At 33.4% G+C, this 17,886-nt stretch overlaps 1 long non-coding RNA gene across 3 annotated transcripts; it reads left to right on the top strand.

Annotated features, from left to right (window-relative positions):
* Window positions 1-4,693: 4,693 nt before the first annotated feature.
* On the top strand, window positions 4,694-14,981 carry LOC134701921 (uncharacterized). 3 transcript variants are annotated; one of them, XR_010104254.1, is made up of 3 exons: window positions 4,694-5,192; window positions 13,161-13,247; window positions 14,612-14,981. It is a non-coding gene; the product is annotated as an uncharacterized LOC134701921 (long non-coding RNA). The 3 variants fall into 3 exon arrangements; XR_010104255.1 differs by lacking the exon at window positions 4,694-5,192 and adding an exon at window positions 9,843-9,884; XR_010104253.1 differs by lacking the exon at window positions 4,694-5,192 and adding an exon at window positions 9,895-10,238.
* The last annotated feature ends 2,905 nt before the right edge of the window (window positions 14,982-17,886 follow it).

The following is a 17,886-nucleotide window of genomic DNA, read 5'->3' as shown; positions in this document are numbered from 1 at the left end:
AAATTAAGAGTCAACACTTACACAGAGACTACACATTTACTTTTTCAGAATGTCAGCAAAAAAGGATCACTGGTGACAGGGGAGTGTAACCGATGAATTGATCCTGAATCAGATAAGATTTTCCCGGTACGTCTAAACAACGCGCAGGAGGACCTCCTGAGTGCACTCATGACAGACCCTATATAGTCGTCGTATCTGCACACATGATGGATGTATATATTCGTTATAGATCGTTATATACACTTTTCATTTTAGAGTTAAATTCGCAAGTAACGGCCGGGTAACCTCTTAAGATTTTAAAATAATAATGCTACTAAAAATATATTATTTCCCCTAATTTTCGCAATTTTTTCGCTATAATTATTGAATCTTTAGGCGACTGTGCTTTTAGTGAATATAAATAATGACGAGGGCCTCACAAATAAATATAAATATGAAATATACTGGAACATCGATTAGCATAGATCGAGAAGAAGAGTAAACTTCCACATAAATCTCGAAGTTATTAATGCCGGATAATATAGACTGTGCTCCTGAATAAGTTGTCAAATACATTAATTTGTGTTTTTTTACTTCTACAAGAAATTTGATTCAAATCCTAATTACGCACCATTTGCTGAGCAGAGAATCATTCTAAGCCAGGAACAATCTATACTAATTGAGTGACACGTTCTCATCTAAAATTAGAAATTCTCCGCATATATATGCCACTTAACTTATTTTTGTGTGAAAAGGCCACAAAATTTGGGATTATTGATATATTTCGCGTAAAAAACTCACTGTATAGCATTAACAATATTTGTTTGTCATCTTTTGGCGAGATTTGTGATGATCTGTGATCTTTCTGTGTAAATGCGAACCAAAATTTCATTATTTTATCATAAACCTTTTTCATAGGATGCTAGAATGAACTATTTTAACACCAAGGAAATAGTTCAAGTAAATAAACAGTAAAAAAATACTCATTCTGCATTTTTGTTATACTTTTATGTCATTTTTGAAATATATACATAACATAGCATTTACCCATCTTTATTTCAGATGTTTCAATGAACAGAATGCTAAATTAAGTCTTTTTTCTTTTACTTGTATTTGTCAGGTCTATATGCCTGCATACCACCCTGGTGTATGCTTAAACCTCACTGTATGTGTATACTAGAATTTGTCAGGTCTGTATGCCAGCATACCGACCTGGTTAATGCTAAACTCTCACTCTATGCATATATACTTATATTTCAGGTCTGTATGCTAGCATACCGACCTGGTGATTGTTAAACTCTCACTCTATGCACATATACTAGCATTTTTCAGGTCTGTATGCTAGCATACCGACCTGGTGAATGTTAAACTCTCACTCTATGCATATACTAGTATTTGTCAGGTCTGTATGCTAGCATTCCGACGTGGTGTATGTTAAACTCTAACTTTCTGCGTATATAACTAAGTATTTTTCAGGTCTTTATTACTGCATACAAATCTGGTGTATTTAGAACCTTAATATATTTATTTTGGCATAGTTAAGGTTTGTATGCCTGTATACGAACCTGGGATATGTAAACCGATTTTTTTCCTGCTAGGTACTTGTATGCCTGCATGGATTCTAAAACTTTATTCTGGATTCATGTTTGTATTGGCAAGTCTGTATGCCTGAATGCTAAGTATTTACTGAGTTGTAACATTTCTTTTTTAAATTATGTTTGCATACCTCCCTTAGAAAATAAGGAGATGTGTAATCTTTCAGTCAGTTTAATTGAAGTCTGGAGCTGGCATGTCAGTTAACTGCTAGTATTCTGTTGTTATCTATGTAGCTGAATACTAAAATTTATGATAAAAGGGATGATTTTTCATTTCCTATCGTTAATTATCCGTTTTTAGATGGTGACGTTCCCTTGTCACCATCTTACGGTGTTTATATATCTCAACTTGTACGATTCGCTCTGTTGTTATCTATGTAGCTGAATACTAAAATTTATGATAAAAGGGATGATTTTTCATTTCCTATCGTTAATTATCCGTTTTTAGATGGTGACGTTCCCTTGTCACCATCTTACGGTGTTTATATATCTCAACTTGTACGATTCGCTCGTGTTTGTAACAATGTTTTAGATTTTAACGAGAGAAATTTATGTATTACTGAAAAATTATTACACCAGGGTTTTCGATATCACAAACTAGTCAAAACTTTTACTAAATTTTATCATCGATATAAAGACATCATTCGTAAATATAGCCCAACATGCAAACTTTTTATACGTTCAGGTATTTCACATCCAATTTTTTATGGAAATATTCTTTATAAAGCACAAAGGTGTCAGTATTCACCTCAGAAACTTACAAAACCTTTAAATAGACTGATTAAGAAGGGATATAATTACGATACTGTTGTCAAGTCATTAAAGATTGCATATTTTGGCGTTAATATTGAGTCACTGATAAGGTCTTTGCGTCCGAACTAAAGACATTTATTTCAAAAACAGTTGTTGGCATGACACGGGTTATGTTCTTCTCATATATGTTATGATGGTATGATACTAAACCCCTAACGGGAAGGATTGTGCCTGATGTTCATATGATGAAATCATAATCTTTCAGTCAGTTTAATTGAAGTCTGGAGCTGGCCTGTCAGTTAACTGCTAGTAGTCTTTTGTTATTTATGTATTATTGTCAATTTGTTTATTTTCTTAGGTTACATCTCCTGACATAAGGCCACATTTAAAAATATTTTGGTTTGCCCAAACCCTACCCTAAGGTTGAGACAGTGGGTAGGTAGGTAGGCATTTTCTTTTTTTTTCTTCCAAAAAATAAATTGTAGTATCATATGTTTATTAGTCTTCATGCCTATTTGATTTAAAAAAACTTCTTCAAATCAGGACAATAAAAGAATTTGAGTAGGCAGCTTTTTTCTGGGTAGGTAGCGTTTGGGCAAACAAACCTATTATTTATTATGGCCTAAGACTCGGACTTCTCTTGAACTGAATTTTAATGTGCGTATTGTTATGCGTTTATTTTTCTACATTGGTTAGAGGTATAGGGGGAGGGTTGAGATCTCACAAACATGTTTAACCCCGCCGCATTTTTGCGCCTGTCCCAAGTCAGGAGCCTCTGGCTTTTGTTAGTCTTGTATTATTTTTATATTAGTTTCTTGTGTACAATTTGGAAATTAGTATGGCGTTCATTATCACTGAACTAGTATGTATTTGTTTAGGGGCCAGCTGAAGGACGCCTCCGGGTGCGGGAATTTCTCGCTACATTGAAGACCTGTTGGTGACCTTCTGCTGTTGTTTTTTATTTGGTCGGGTTGTTGTCTCTTTGACACATTCCCCATTTCCATTCTCAATTTTATTATTGTCATTTTGTTTATTTTCTTTGGTTACATCTTCTGACATCAGAATCGGACTTCTCTTGAACTGAATTTTAATGTGCGTATTCACGTTATGCGTTTACTTTTCTACATTGGTTAGAGGTATAGGGGGAGGGTTGATATCTCACAAACATGTTTAACCCCACTGCATTTTTGCGCCTGTTCCAAGTCAGGAGCCTCTGGCCTTTGTTAGTCTTGTATTATTTTGATTTTAGTTTCTTGTGTTCAATTTGAAAATTAGTATGGCGTTCATTATCACTGAACTAGTATATATTTGTTAAGGGGCCGGCTGAAGGACGCCTCCGGGTGCGGGAATTTCTCGCTACATTGAAGACCTGTTGGCGACCTTCCGCTGTTGTTTTTTTTTATTTGGTCGGGTTGTTGTCTCTGACATATTCCCCATTTCCATTCTCAATTTTATTTTTATGATTGTGAAATGTAAAGGTCGAATTACATGGTTGTTTGCCATTTTCAGTTCACGGTATTCTTGCATACAACACTGGTGTACGGTGAAAACTTATTTTTCTTGCATGGATACATACAAGCTTTAATTGCTTGTATACCAATCTATGTTTTATTGAATTGTAGTTTTACATACATTCTAGTATTGTCAAACCAAACTGGTGTTCAGTAAGTGTATGGTTTGCCCCCAGTCTTAAATGTATGCATATACAAATTAAAGTACACAAGAAACAGCATAGAAAACGAACAAAGTCTGAGCAACACGAACCCTAACCAAAAACTGGGGATGATCTCAGATGCTCCAGAAGGGTATTAAGCAGATACTGCTCTACATGTCCAACAGTGGCACCGTCGGGTTGCTCATGTTTTTATAAACCCGATAACTAGCTTTATACAGTAAGTCAAATCCATGAAAAGGGAAGGGGATTGTAGTTATGACGTGAGAAACATATCAGCAATTATCTGTGAAACGGTTATTCCATAACGGTCAACCAAGTTGAACTATATACTATGGTAACAATTGTGTATACACTGGAGTTGTAAAAACAAATCCTTCAACCAGGAAAGCCAAAGAATTGATGCCTTTTCTAGTGAAGCCATGCATACATTATTAGCAGGAACAGCAAACAGACTGTTGTTGTTCATTGGTGTCATAGTTTTCTAGGAAGGCATTGTTTTAACCTATTCAGTCACTAAGAAGTGTTACAATTAAATTCATAAGCAACACATAAATAGTTACATGAAAGGTATAGCCAATGTTTGAAAAATGCTGAAACGAGAAATGGAAACTACATTATTATATTCATATATATATATATATATATATATAATCGAAATATAGATTGTTGGTGTCCGTTTATATGTAAAATTGGTACCTTTGGGGTAATAAATTCTTTGGGGTAATTGAAAAAAATTCGCCCAAAGGTTTGTACTAATTTCAACCTGTTATGTTAATGTTATCATTTTGTGGTTTTAATATGATATACAGCTAGATAATATCTCCCCAAAACGCTTCCAAACATTTAAATCGGACAACTATTTGAACAATTATCGGTTTATGAAATATGACCGTCTGTAAAGTGCATATCTAGCTGGAGTTATAAACGGGCGTTTGGGCTAATTCGCCTTTTTTGGTTTTCCACCAAAAAAACTGATATATATCACTTATATTATTATTTGAGTAAATTGGTGGGAACTTTCTGCAGTTTTCGATTAATTTTCTCCAAGAAATTGTAAGAAATAGAAAAAATATTCGACATATATATGAGTAGCACGTCTGAAATTTCACATATATTCTTTCGAAGATCTTATTCGGAACACCTTTGGATTCATTCGCTTCGATTAAATAGGACAAAATGGCAGCTTGCAGGTAAAATCGTTCCGTTATATAATCATTATTTTATATGTCAATCTTTCAACTGAATTTTAACGTATTGTTGCAGATAGATGTATTTTTGATGGATTGAAGAAAAAAGGTTTTTTTTTTATCTTTTTATTGTTTATTCGTTACTCATGCATGTTGGTTGTACGGAAGCTTGCTTCTGACTGTTTTGTCGGATATTTAAATTATAAATCATGCATGTAAATAAAGAAATATACTCCTTCTTCAACAAGTCAAAGATTTAAGATATTTTATATTTGTTTTCTGTTTAACAAGACGATTGTTTAGTCAGGTGATGAGATCCAGTGAAATTGATATACTTGTGAAATTTGAGCTTTAAAAACTGCCACTTTGACCTTTTGGATGCATCAGCCGTCTGGTGTCTGTCTGCCTGTTGCATATCTGGTGGTAGATCACATTGGCGGATCCAGGGGAGTTTGAAGCTTTAAATGGGGACATAATTATTGTTGGAATACCCCCCCCCCTTTTTTTTAAATTGCTGGATCCTCCCCTGGATCATTCTTATGGTCTTCTTATGATATACAATGTACAACTTAAACTCAAGGATCTGTGGCATGAAGGACATCAATATGCATATGCGAGTGTGTTACTTGGTTGTCTTTTAAGTTTTAGATGTACATTATGTTTTTTCTGTTTATTCATTTATTCCTTGGCGCAAATGGCTTCTTCAGATATTCATGATATATATTTTCAAACATGTTTCTGTCATTTTTGTAAAACATAACAAGTCTGGTTTCCTTTCTTAGTTATTGTAGGGAGTCCATCATGTCTAGCAGTTGTCACATACCTTGCAGCCCTTCTTTGTATAAAAAAAATTGTTCTATTTATTCGTGTTAGTACTAAGACATGTAAGACAAAATGGTAGATGGATTCTTTTGCGAATTTTCTTTTCGTACGAATAATATTTTGTCAGCCTGATCTTCTTTCAACTGGTGGCTGTATAAATGGTCTGTTGATTTTTTGATAGGTTTCTTCCTGTTTGTTTCCCTTTAGACATTGCATTGGTCATGTTGGTGGGGATAAAATTGCATACACCATGATTTTTCCAATATTGCAAGTGTTTCCGATAGGCATGTTTGTAAAATTTTAGCATGGATAGACTCCATGTCTGATTTGCTTACCTGGCCCATAGGGCCAAGTGAGCTTTTCTCATCTTTTCACGTCAGTCTTCATCGTCCATTGTCTTTAACCATGTTTACATATATATTATTAACTTTTAATTTTTAATTTACAAAAATTTTTAATTTACAAAAATCTAACCAAACTTGGCCACAATCATCATTAGGGTATCTTGTTTAAGAAATGTGTCCATTGACCCGGGCAACCAACCAAGATGGGCACCATAGCTAAAAATAGAACATAAGGGGAAAATGTAGATTTTGGCTTTTAACTCTGAAACCAAAGCTTTTATGAGTAAATCTGACACGGTTAAAATTGTTTATCAAGCTAAGATTTATCTGTCCTGAAATATTCAGGGGAATCTGACACCTGGTTGTTGGGTTGCCCCTGGGCTGAATTAGTAATTTTAAGGAAATTTTGCCGTTTTTGGTTATTATCTTGAAAAGTATCATAGATAGAGATAGCCTGTAAAAGCAATAATGTTCAGCAAAGTAAGATCTACAAATCAGTCAGCATGACTAAAATGGTCAAGTGACCCCTAAAGAAGTTATTGACCTTTATAGTCAATTTTCAACAATTTTTGGTATACAATTGCTTTAGAGCAATCTGTAGACTTATACCGATGGCTCAGAGCATTACCCTCACGTCAATCTTTTTATTCTAACAGGGCCGTAGCGTAATGGAGGCAAATGAGGCAAATGCCTCACTTTTGAAACGACGACCAAACTTTTAAAGTCTCATTTTTTTTTAATTATAGATTTTACATTATCAATATGCAAGTTTCGCGTTTCAAATTATCTACCAGCACACTACTCGGGTCTCCATACAATATGTCCAATCTGCAGCAGCGATTGCAGCTTTTACCATAGCGAATCAATGACAGTAAAAAATAAGTGTTCCGAATACAAATCAAAATAAAAAAATTGAAACGAATCTTAATGTCGTTACAAAACTGGTTGAAGATGGGTATTTTAAAGAGAAAAAATATGAAAAAGGTAACTCATGAGTATAAACACCCCATTTAAGTATGCTGGCTTATTACTTTCCTTGGTTTATTTTTAAATCGATCATAGTTATTAATCTTTACAGTAAAATAATTCTTTTTGGCCAAAAATATAATAATTATTCATAATTAATTTAAACAAAATCATTAAGCGCCTTTTCTATGGAAGTCTTAAATGTATAAGGCAATTCTTGATTTTTATTTATCTTTAGTAAAAGAAGGAATGATATATTTTTGGTATTGTTTGAAAAAAAATTAATCGTGTTTCTTTTTCTGTTTATGATCAGCATTGTCTGGTTGTATGCAAGCGTGTTCCATTGATTCTAGTGCGGTAGGTCGTGGGTTCGAACAGCGGTAGGTCAAACCAATGACTTAAAAAATGATAGTCTAGAATAATGTGTCCAAGTAAAGGTCTTCCATCAGAATAATGTGTTCAGGTAGGTCTTCCAGTGGAATGTTTACAGATAACTTGTGATCACTTGTGACATTAGAACGTCAAAAATCCGGTTAAGTAACAATGTTGGTCTATTTGTCTCTGTACCTATTCTTATGGTCTTATAGAAGCTTAAAACTTGACTCGATGTTGGACATAATATACATAAGAACGTATGTTGAAGCAGTACAAGTCACAGGAGAATAGGAAAGTTTTAGTTGACCAACAGAGATTAACTTTAATATTGAAACTTGATTTGTTACTTACTAGGCTAGTTAATAAAAAAAACGCATTTCTGTTATATTTTTTAATTTTTTATTATAGATGTTAATGCTGGAAAAAGCTTCTCCCGTACGTGTCAGACACCCGAACCACCCTTAAAAAAAGCCCAAATTTTTTCGCCTCGCTCCGCTCGGCAAATTGCCTCACTTTAAACAGACCTGCCCTGCGGCCTTGTCTAAACATTAAGGAACATCTCAGATACTTACATGACTTATGATTGTCTTGCTTTAATTCGGTAAGTTGGGTAAATTAGTAGGGTTTATTAAACATAGTAAAATGATGTCCATCTATAATAAAGCAGGTGAAATTGATAATCAGCAGTACTAAGAAATACCTCGGCCTGGTTAAGGCCAAAACAAATTTTAAATAACTTTTTTCAAATTGGCACATACTGTTTAAAAATGCATATTAGGATCAAGAAATATCAACAAAAACATGAAAAACATGAAGATTTTTATGTGATGACGTCACAATTAGGTATTATATATACTGTTTTCACAAAAACGATGAAAAATACAGAGTTTATACAGTTTGCTATCTTTATACAATGTATCTGTTGTGAAAACATATCAGCCAAGAAACAACAAAATAATCATAATAATTTAACAGATGCTTTATTACAACTTTTATGCTATTAACAAAATATCACCAAAGTTGTTTCTTAGGTTGGCACTTCCTTTTCAATCTAAAATATACTTAAAAATTTGAAGAACAACAAATAAAATCAAGAAATTTTACAAATTATGCACATGATGCAAATTAAGTCATGATTTGTTGCCTTGGTAACTCGTTCAATGTCCAAAATTGTTTTCCTTTTTCTGTATACCTTGTATCTTAGATATTGTACAGTAATTTAAAAATATGTACATGATAACTTTTAAATTAACAGTAATTTTTGGAAAGGGCCAAGTTTATTAAAGATAGAGAAAATTGTAAGTAGCAAGAATGTTCAATAAAGTAAGATCTTCAAACACATCGCATCACCAAAACACTATTTGCTCATGAATCCATCTGTGTCCTTTAATTAATATGCACATAGAACAAGGTGAGCGACACAGGCTCTTTAAAGCCTCTAGTTAAATGATGCCATATAAAAAAGAAGATGTGATATTATTGCCAATGAGACAACTATCCACAAAAGATCAAAATGACACAAACATTAACAACTATACATTGTAGGTAATCGTACGGCCTTCAACAATGAGCAAAGCCCATACTGCATAGTCAGCTATAAAAGGCCAAGAAAAGACAATGTAAATCAATCCAAAGGAGAAAAATAACGGCCTTATTTATGTAAAAAAATTAATGAAAAACAAATATGTACATGTACATGTACATATAACACATAGACAAACGAACTACTGAATTACAGGCTCCTGACTTGGTACAGGTACATACATTTTTTGTACATAAATAATGTGGCGGGGTTAAACGTGTAAGCCGGATCCCAACCCTCCCCTAACCAGCTGGGACAGTGGTATAACAGTACAACATAAGAAGGACCTATAAAAATCAGTTGATAAAGGCTTACGTATTGTTATGCGTTTACTTTTCTACATGGGCTAGAGGTATAGGGGGAGGGTTTAGATCTCACAAACATGTTAAACCCCGCCACATTTTTGCGCCTATCCCAAGTCTTGTATCATTTTAATTTTAGATCTTGTGTACAATTTGGAAATTAGTATGGCATTCATTATCACTGAACTAGTATATATATTTTTTTAGGGGCCAGCTGAAGGACACCTCTGGGTGCGGGAATTTTTCGATACAGTGAAGACCATGAAGACCTGTTGGTGAGCTTCTGCTGTTGTTTTTATCCAAGGTCAGGTTGTTGTCTCTTTGACACATTCTCCATTTCCATTCTCAATTTTATTAACTTGTCAGATAGACAAAAAATACAAGTGGACGTGGCTGGGTACTTAAACATCCCGACACAAAAAGACACAATGAACAGATGTGAGCTCGAGAGTACTCACAGTTATCTGACACAGCTAGTTCAAAGCCATTAACAACTAATAAAAAATCATGCAACTAAGACTAAACAATCAATCTGTACACATCCAACATCCAATGGATTTAGTGTAAAGACGTCTTAAACAGCCAGAGAAAAACATGACCTTGTGCAATGCCAAGTTACAGGTATCGACAGATTGTAGATCCATGAATATGTATACATGTATGTATATAACATACCAGTAATATTTAGTTAATCTTTTAATCTACTGATATCAAAATCAATATTTATACCAATAAAACAATGTTCAATGATCTTATTACAGTGTTGAATTGGTAACCTTTTAGAATAAGTTATTTAAGGGAGCGACAAGTTTACATGGATCATTTCTAAATTTCTGGGCACTGTTAACAACATTTCCGTAAAAATGAGGATGTGCTATCCGGTATGAAATAAGTTTGCTACAGGTACAATCAAGCTTCAAAACAAATCTTTATATCTATCATGTCTATGGAAAAATTCAGTAAAGGTTTTAAGTAATTTATGGTAAAGATATCCATGATATCCCTGGTTTTAATAATTTACCAGTAATACATAGGTTGCGTTCGTTAAAATTAAAAACGTCATAACAGACATGGGCATAACAAACAAGTTGTGAAATATAAACACGGTAAGATGGTGCCAAAGGAACATCACCATTTAAAAATGAAAAAAATAACAATAGGGAAAGAAAAGTCGTCTCTTGTGTTGTAAATTTTAGAGTGTAGTTTCCTGTTTAAAACCGAAATATCTAAATCCAGGAAAGGACAGTTATTACCGAATAAATTTGATTTATTTAAAGTAAGATCCTTAGGGTAAATTTCAGCAGTATATTGAGAAAATTCTTGATTATTTAATGAAAAAATATCATCAAGATAACGGTAAGTCATGTAAGTGTTGTTGAATTTATCAAATAAATTTCGATGGGTCTTTGTTGAGTTTAGTCATTAACTGTGATTCGTAACAGTAAAAAAACAAGTCATAGAACATATTCATAGAAAAGTAACTCTCTGACAGAATGTATAAGTACAGAGCTACGTCATATGTAATACAGAAACACAAAAACCCATATGGAAAAAGCATTTTAACAAAAACGAAAGACAGGCCTAAACACTTTTATTACAAAATATATATCAAATCCAAAAACAAATGTTGAGTGCATCTAATTCATCCCATCTTAGGTAAAGTAAATAGTAATGTATTTGTTGAAATTGCGAGATAATAATATCATTTTGCAGATCCCTTTTGCTTAGAAACTAAAAGACAAATAGAAGAATATGTGTTCTTATCAAATCTATCTACTACTTTGAATTGTAAGATGCACTCTGAGAATGAAAAAAATCTTTAATATCGAATAGATTTTATTTTGATAGAAGAACTTCAACATATTTCATAGAAGTTTGCAGTCTTTCAATTTATGGTTATTTAAATCTTTCTAAAATGTGAACTAGTAAAAATCATCGTACTTTTTTTCAACAAAACCTTTGTAAGTATTTCTTGGTACTGCTGATTATCCATTACACCTGCTTTATTATAGATGGACATCATTTTACTATGTTTAATGAACAAAATTGATGGAAATACTAAATTCTTTGTTTTTCAATTTTGACAAAATGCAAGACACCATTTTGTGAACTTTAAACTGGTCCTTCACTTTTGCTTGTGCAAAAATAATCATGAATATATTATAATGCCTACCAATGTTAAAACTACAATAAACATGATAAAGTATTTCTTAATATATATTATTTTTAGATAATCCCCCAATATCATGTCAGAATAGAGTAGCCTTACTTCATTTTTTATACTTTCACAATTCTTATACAGACTCTGACAAGAGTGTAGATACAATTGTAAATATTGCCATTTAACATGATCCCATGCTTAATTTTCAAAATCATCCATATTGCTGCATCTTTGTTAGCCATGGATTACATGTACTTTCAAGTCCCCCTCTTCTGATTTGATTTAACACAAAGGTAATGTAATAAGATCAAAAATACATGAAATATATATATTTATCATATACTCAGACTAAATAACATATCATTTTTACTGTGTGATAATAGCATTTAATTAACGTAAATTCCATATTTTTCGATTGGTGCTTGGCGGGCTGATATGAAAAGTTTATCATTTGCTTCGATTGTTATCGCATGCCTTTCCGTAACATTATCGCATGGCATTCCGGTGATACTCGGAAAATTCCGGAAAATACACCTCAATGCAACGTTTTCAGTGAAAACACATCAATTTACAAAGAAGTGTACAAAACAATATTTGGATACTTGAGAATATATTGTGTAAAATAATTAGAAAAAAAAGAAACAAACAAATTATTAAAAATAATTGCATTTTTAAAACAGTTTCAAACATATTAATTTAGAAAGTTGCTTAAAAAAGTTGACCTCCAAACAATGTTAATTATGTATATTGTTTAATTATATATTTTGTCGATTCATCTATAACAAAATATTTTTCTTCTCTGTTGAGCAGATGATCGAAAGTATTCATATCGAATGAACTTAATTATGAGTCCGACTTCCGTAATCTTTTCACTCTTTGAACTCTATCTGGTAACCACGTAAAATGATTAATTATGATTTTAGCCGTTATTATTCTCCATTGTTGAAGCATATGATAAAAAGATCATAACATGTCATTTTTCTTATCGCATGTATTATCAGCCCTGGGTCAATATCAGCCCTTGAGCCATGCGGCTTTTGGGCTGATATTGCACCTAGGGCTGATAATACATGCGATATGAAAAATACCATGTTATAATCTGATAACATTGTACATGAATATAATCACAAAAAGATGTGTTATCGTTACCAATAAGACAACACTCCATTCAAGCCCCAATGAGTACTAATGTGAAACAATTCAGGTAGGACGAACTTATTGCCAGTCTAATATAAAAAGATTAACAAGCTACATGTACAACCACTAAAGATACTGAGTCGGGACAGGCATATTGTGCATATAGTATAACTGCAGTTAGGTTAAACATATTTGATGGATCCAAATTTTAAACCCTCTCTCTAACCTGAGATAGTGGTGTTAAAGCACAAAAATAAAAAAACATTTAAAACTCTTTTGTAGGGGTTTTTACTCATCAGATGCATGATTCAGATCAATACAGTGGTGTCTGCATAAAAAAAGTTGATGGGAGAATGATGTTTATCAAAGGTAGGGTTTGAACTGGGTAAGAGAATGACAATAGAACAAAATAAATCTTGTAATTTTATAGGGTGTTTTTCAAGGGTTTAAGATGTTTTTAGAACTTTATAGTTAATACAAGTGTTGATTTTGGACTTCATCATGTTCATTATGCGCTGGATGTCACTTTAACTTCAACAAAAATAGAATATACATGTATGGGGTTTTTCAATATGCTGAATCTAACCATGTATTTAGATTTTTAATATTTTGGCCCGGTTAGAATTAAATTGCTCCACATTGAGATCGAAACATCTAAAGGGTGTAAAATTGTACGTTATTTGATTTCATCAGAAATTGAATTTTGGGGTTCTATGATATGCTGAATCTAACCATGTAATTAGATTGTGGGTATTGGACCATAATTTAAAATTTTGAAGTTTCGAAGTTTCGAAGTTTAAGATCTTAGACAAAATTCATTCTGTGATAGAAACCTATGTTGTGTCAACTATTTAATCACAATCCAAATTCAGAGCTATATCAAGCTTAATTGTTGTGTTAATACTTGCCCCAACTGTTCATGGTTGGACCTCTGCGGTCATATAAAGCTGGGCACTGCGGAGCATATGGTTAAATGGGGAAAAAATGCAAATGAATTTACAGTAACTTGTGTATAGTCGGGTTTGTATAAAATTTAAATCAATTAGATTATTAATTAAAGTTATTAAAAAGTTTTCAAATTTTAGATTTTTGAAATTATGATCCAAGTTTTTAGAATATCAAACAGATCATTCAAGTAAACCATTGTATATATTGCCCAAAAAATTTGTGCTACCATTATAATCATTGTATATTTATGAGACTTTTTCAGTGTACCAGGGTTCGATTCCCTGCCTAGGAAATCATCATAGTGCTGGTGCAAAGTGGGCAAATATCCTAGTGGCCCCGCACTGATTAAAGTCTCTTTTATACTTTGTCTTTATTATTTTTTTGTACATGAAGTTATAAATGTGAATGAAAAGAGGGATACCTTACAAAAAGAACCCCAAAAAGTATTTTATTGATAATGCATGCCATTGTATTAAAATTACATTTGTCAATGTGAATGAAAAGAGGGATACCTTACAAAAAGAACCCCAAAAAGTATTTTATTGATAATGCATGCCATTGTATTAAAATTACATTTGTAAATGTACATGTTTGTCATGCATGGTAGAAAAAATATATATGTTTTTTGCATGGTAATAATTTGGCCTCAAACATCACTGATGAAAACTATTTGTTGATCTGCACATCTGGTGCAGCGAAATTGGTATTTTAACATTATTCCCTACAAAGGCCTACACGGACAAGTATATTAAATATAAATGCTATACTATTTGTTCACATTTAAGGTTGATGTAAACAAAGAAAAGAAAATTCAACAGATGAGGCTTTTTGACAAGAAGTGTTATTTTGAAATGATTTTTAGCCAGCAAATCAAGGTTAACAGCATCTAGAGAAATTTGCACAGCAACATGGAGGAGAAAAACCATCAATCCTTGCAAATCTTGCTGGACGGAATTGAGATTTTTTAGCACAAGCAACAATTCATGGAAAAAACTATGAAAAAAGGCTCTAGGTGTAATACCACCATTGATTTTCCCCTATTAGTCTTTGTTAAATTTGCACTTTTCAAAAAATTGTGCAGAATTTATCTTTGTTTCAAATAAAGAAATACTTGGCATGAGTAAAGTTTTATCCTGTCCAGTTCTATAGAAAAAGTTTCACATCACATTCCATTGCATATAAGAAAATAACCATCATTGGAAGTTAACCAATCAAATTTCTCCCCTTATTATACCCCACGCAACGAGTTGCGGAGGGTATAATGTTTTTGACTCGTCAGTCCGTCCGTCAGTCCTGTTTCTTGTCATCGCAACTCCTCTCAAACCACACAACAGAATTTCACGAAACCTGTTCAGATAATAAGGACATACTATGTAGTTGTGCAGATCAACGGGAAATTGCGATTCCCTTTTGAACTTATTTGCCTCAATGTACTTCTGCAACAGTTTGTCATCTTAACTCCTCTGAAACCACACAACAGAATTTCATGAAATTTTGTAGATAATAAGGACATACTATTAAGATGTGCATATTGGCAGGAAATTAATTTTTCTTATACAATTTATTTTTCTTACACTTATTTAATTTCTCCAATGACATGTGGGGACGTGGAGTATGTTCTTATTATCTGAAAAGGTTTTGTGAAATTCTGTTTTGTGGTTTGAGAGGAGTTGCGATGACAAACTGTTGCAGTAGTACATTGAAGCAAATAAGTTCAAAGGGGCGTTACTCCTAGAAAAAAATTGAATCGAAATTTCCCGTCAATATGCACAACTACAAAGTATGTCCTTATTATCTGAAAAGGTTTTGTGAAATTCTGTTGTGTGGTTTGAGAGGAGTTGCAATGACAAACTGTTGCAGTAGTACATTGAAGCAAATAAGTTCAAAGGGGCGTAACTCCTAGAAAAAAAATTGAATCGCAATTTCCAGTCAATATGCACAACTACATAGTATGTCCTTATTATCTGAAAAGGTTTCTTGAAATTCTGTTGTGTGATTTGAGAGGAGTTGCGATGACAAACTGTTGCAGTAGTACATTAAAGTATATAAGTTCAAAGGGGCGTAACTCCTAGAAAAAAAATTGAATCGCAATTTCCCGTCGATATGCATAACTATAAAGTATGTCCTTAAGTTATTATCTGAAAAGGTTTCGTGAAATTCTGTATCAGAGCTGCATCAATTTTAGATATTGTGTCCAAACTAATCACATTAAATTTTGTTTAAATTGCGACCTCTGCAGTCGCAGCCAGGTACACCAAATATACCCAATGTATAAAGTGTATAGGAAATGTAAACCAAGTACATTCAATGTATCACCGGTTATATATGGTCCAATGTACACACCAAATATTGTGCACGAAGTAAACGCCCTGTATACGACATGTACAGGGTTTATGCCTTATGTATTACGGTGACATCCCATTAGTCCGACAACCATTATTCCGACAGCCCATTACTCCGACAGCCCACCATTTCGACAGCCCATTACTCCGACAGCCCATTATTCCGACAACCCATTACTCCGACAGCCCATTATTCCGACAATGCGTTTTTCTTATGTGTATTGGTAAATTTTCTTTAAAAAGACCAACTCCGTTCTTTATGATATGTGTGGTTGTCCGTCTTGATTACAATTACTTTTTCCATGCGGGATATTTGTCTCAGTATATTGGAGTTAATACAAATGCTAATGGCAACTGCTCAGTCTTTACCCACTTCCCATATTCGTTTTAAGTGTAAAGGTACTTTATCTATCTTAATATTTCGTTGTTTGTGTGTCCACTATCAGTATGTGCTGTTCTAGTTCACTATTTGTTCGCATGTGTGTCTCGATCTACCTTCTTTATAAAAAAGAAGATGTGGTATGATTGCAAATAACACAACCATTCACAAGAGACCAACATGACACAGACATTAACAACTATAGGTCACCGTACGCCTTCAACAACGAGCAAAGCCCATACCGCATAGTCCACTAAAAAAGGCCCCGATATGACAATGTAAAACAATTCAAACGAGAAAACTAAAGGCCTTATTTGTATAAAAAATGAACGAAAAACAAATATGTAACACATAAACAAACGACAACCACTGAATAACAGGCTCCTGACTTGGGACAGGCAGATACATAAATAATGTGGCGGGGTTAAACATGATAGCGGGATCCCAACCCTCCCCTAACCTGGGACAGTGGTATTACAGTTCAACATAAGAACGAACTATAAAAATCAGTTGAAAAAGGCTAAACTCATCAGATGGACAATAAAACAAGTGAATGTGGCTGCATGGGAACATGTACATCCCGACAACAAAAAGACACTAGGAACATATCTGAGAGTATTCGGAGTTATCAGAAAGCACTTTAGTTCATAGCCACTAACAACTAATAAAAAAATCATGCATCTAAGACTTTTAAACTAGATCTTCGGCTCCCCCTTTTCGCGTATCAGGGGATTGATGTTTTCCCCACTATTAACTACATATAAAATAAATACTAGAACACACCCGCGAAATCGCGGGCATTCAGAGCGTAGTTTAAAGTATGTAAAGTGTTGTTGGATGAATTTTTTAAAATATTGAATGACTGGAGCAAAAAAAGTATCATAAGTCATAGGTTATTGAGGACAGGAAAATACTTTTTTTTTTATCCCTCCTCCTTTATTTCCAATTATCCCATTTTTTGGTTTTCTATCAATTTCAATATGAACATACATTTAGTATGTTATGAACATTCAAGTAAGGAGCCTGTAATTCGGTGGTTGTTGTTTGTTTATGTGTTACATATTTGTTTTTCGTTCATATTTCTGTACATAAATAAGGTCGCTAGTTTCCTGGTTTGAATTGTTTTACATTGTCAGTTCGGGGTCTTTGAAAGCTAAGTATGCGGAAGGGCTTTGTTCGTTGTTGAAGGTCGTACGGTAAGCTATAATTGTTAATATCTGTGACATATTGGTCTCTTGTGGAGAGTTGCTTCAACATGGCAATCATACCACATCTTCTTTCTTTTGTAATCAATGAATTTTGTAAAAGATTTAATGACTGGAGAATTTCAGAAAAGGTA

This window comes from Mytilus trossulus, unplaced genomic scaffold (assembly GCF_036588685.1).
Source record: "Mytilus trossulus isolate FHL-02 unplaced genomic scaffold, PNRI_Mtr1.1.1.hap1 h1tg000373l__unscaffolded, whole genome shotgun sequence".
NCBI lineage: Eukaryota > Metazoa > Mollusca > Bivalvia > Mytilida > Mytilidae > Mytilus > Mytilus trossulus.
Note: the sequence above shows the minus strand (reverse complement) of the source record. Positions and strands in the feature narration are given on the sequence as shown.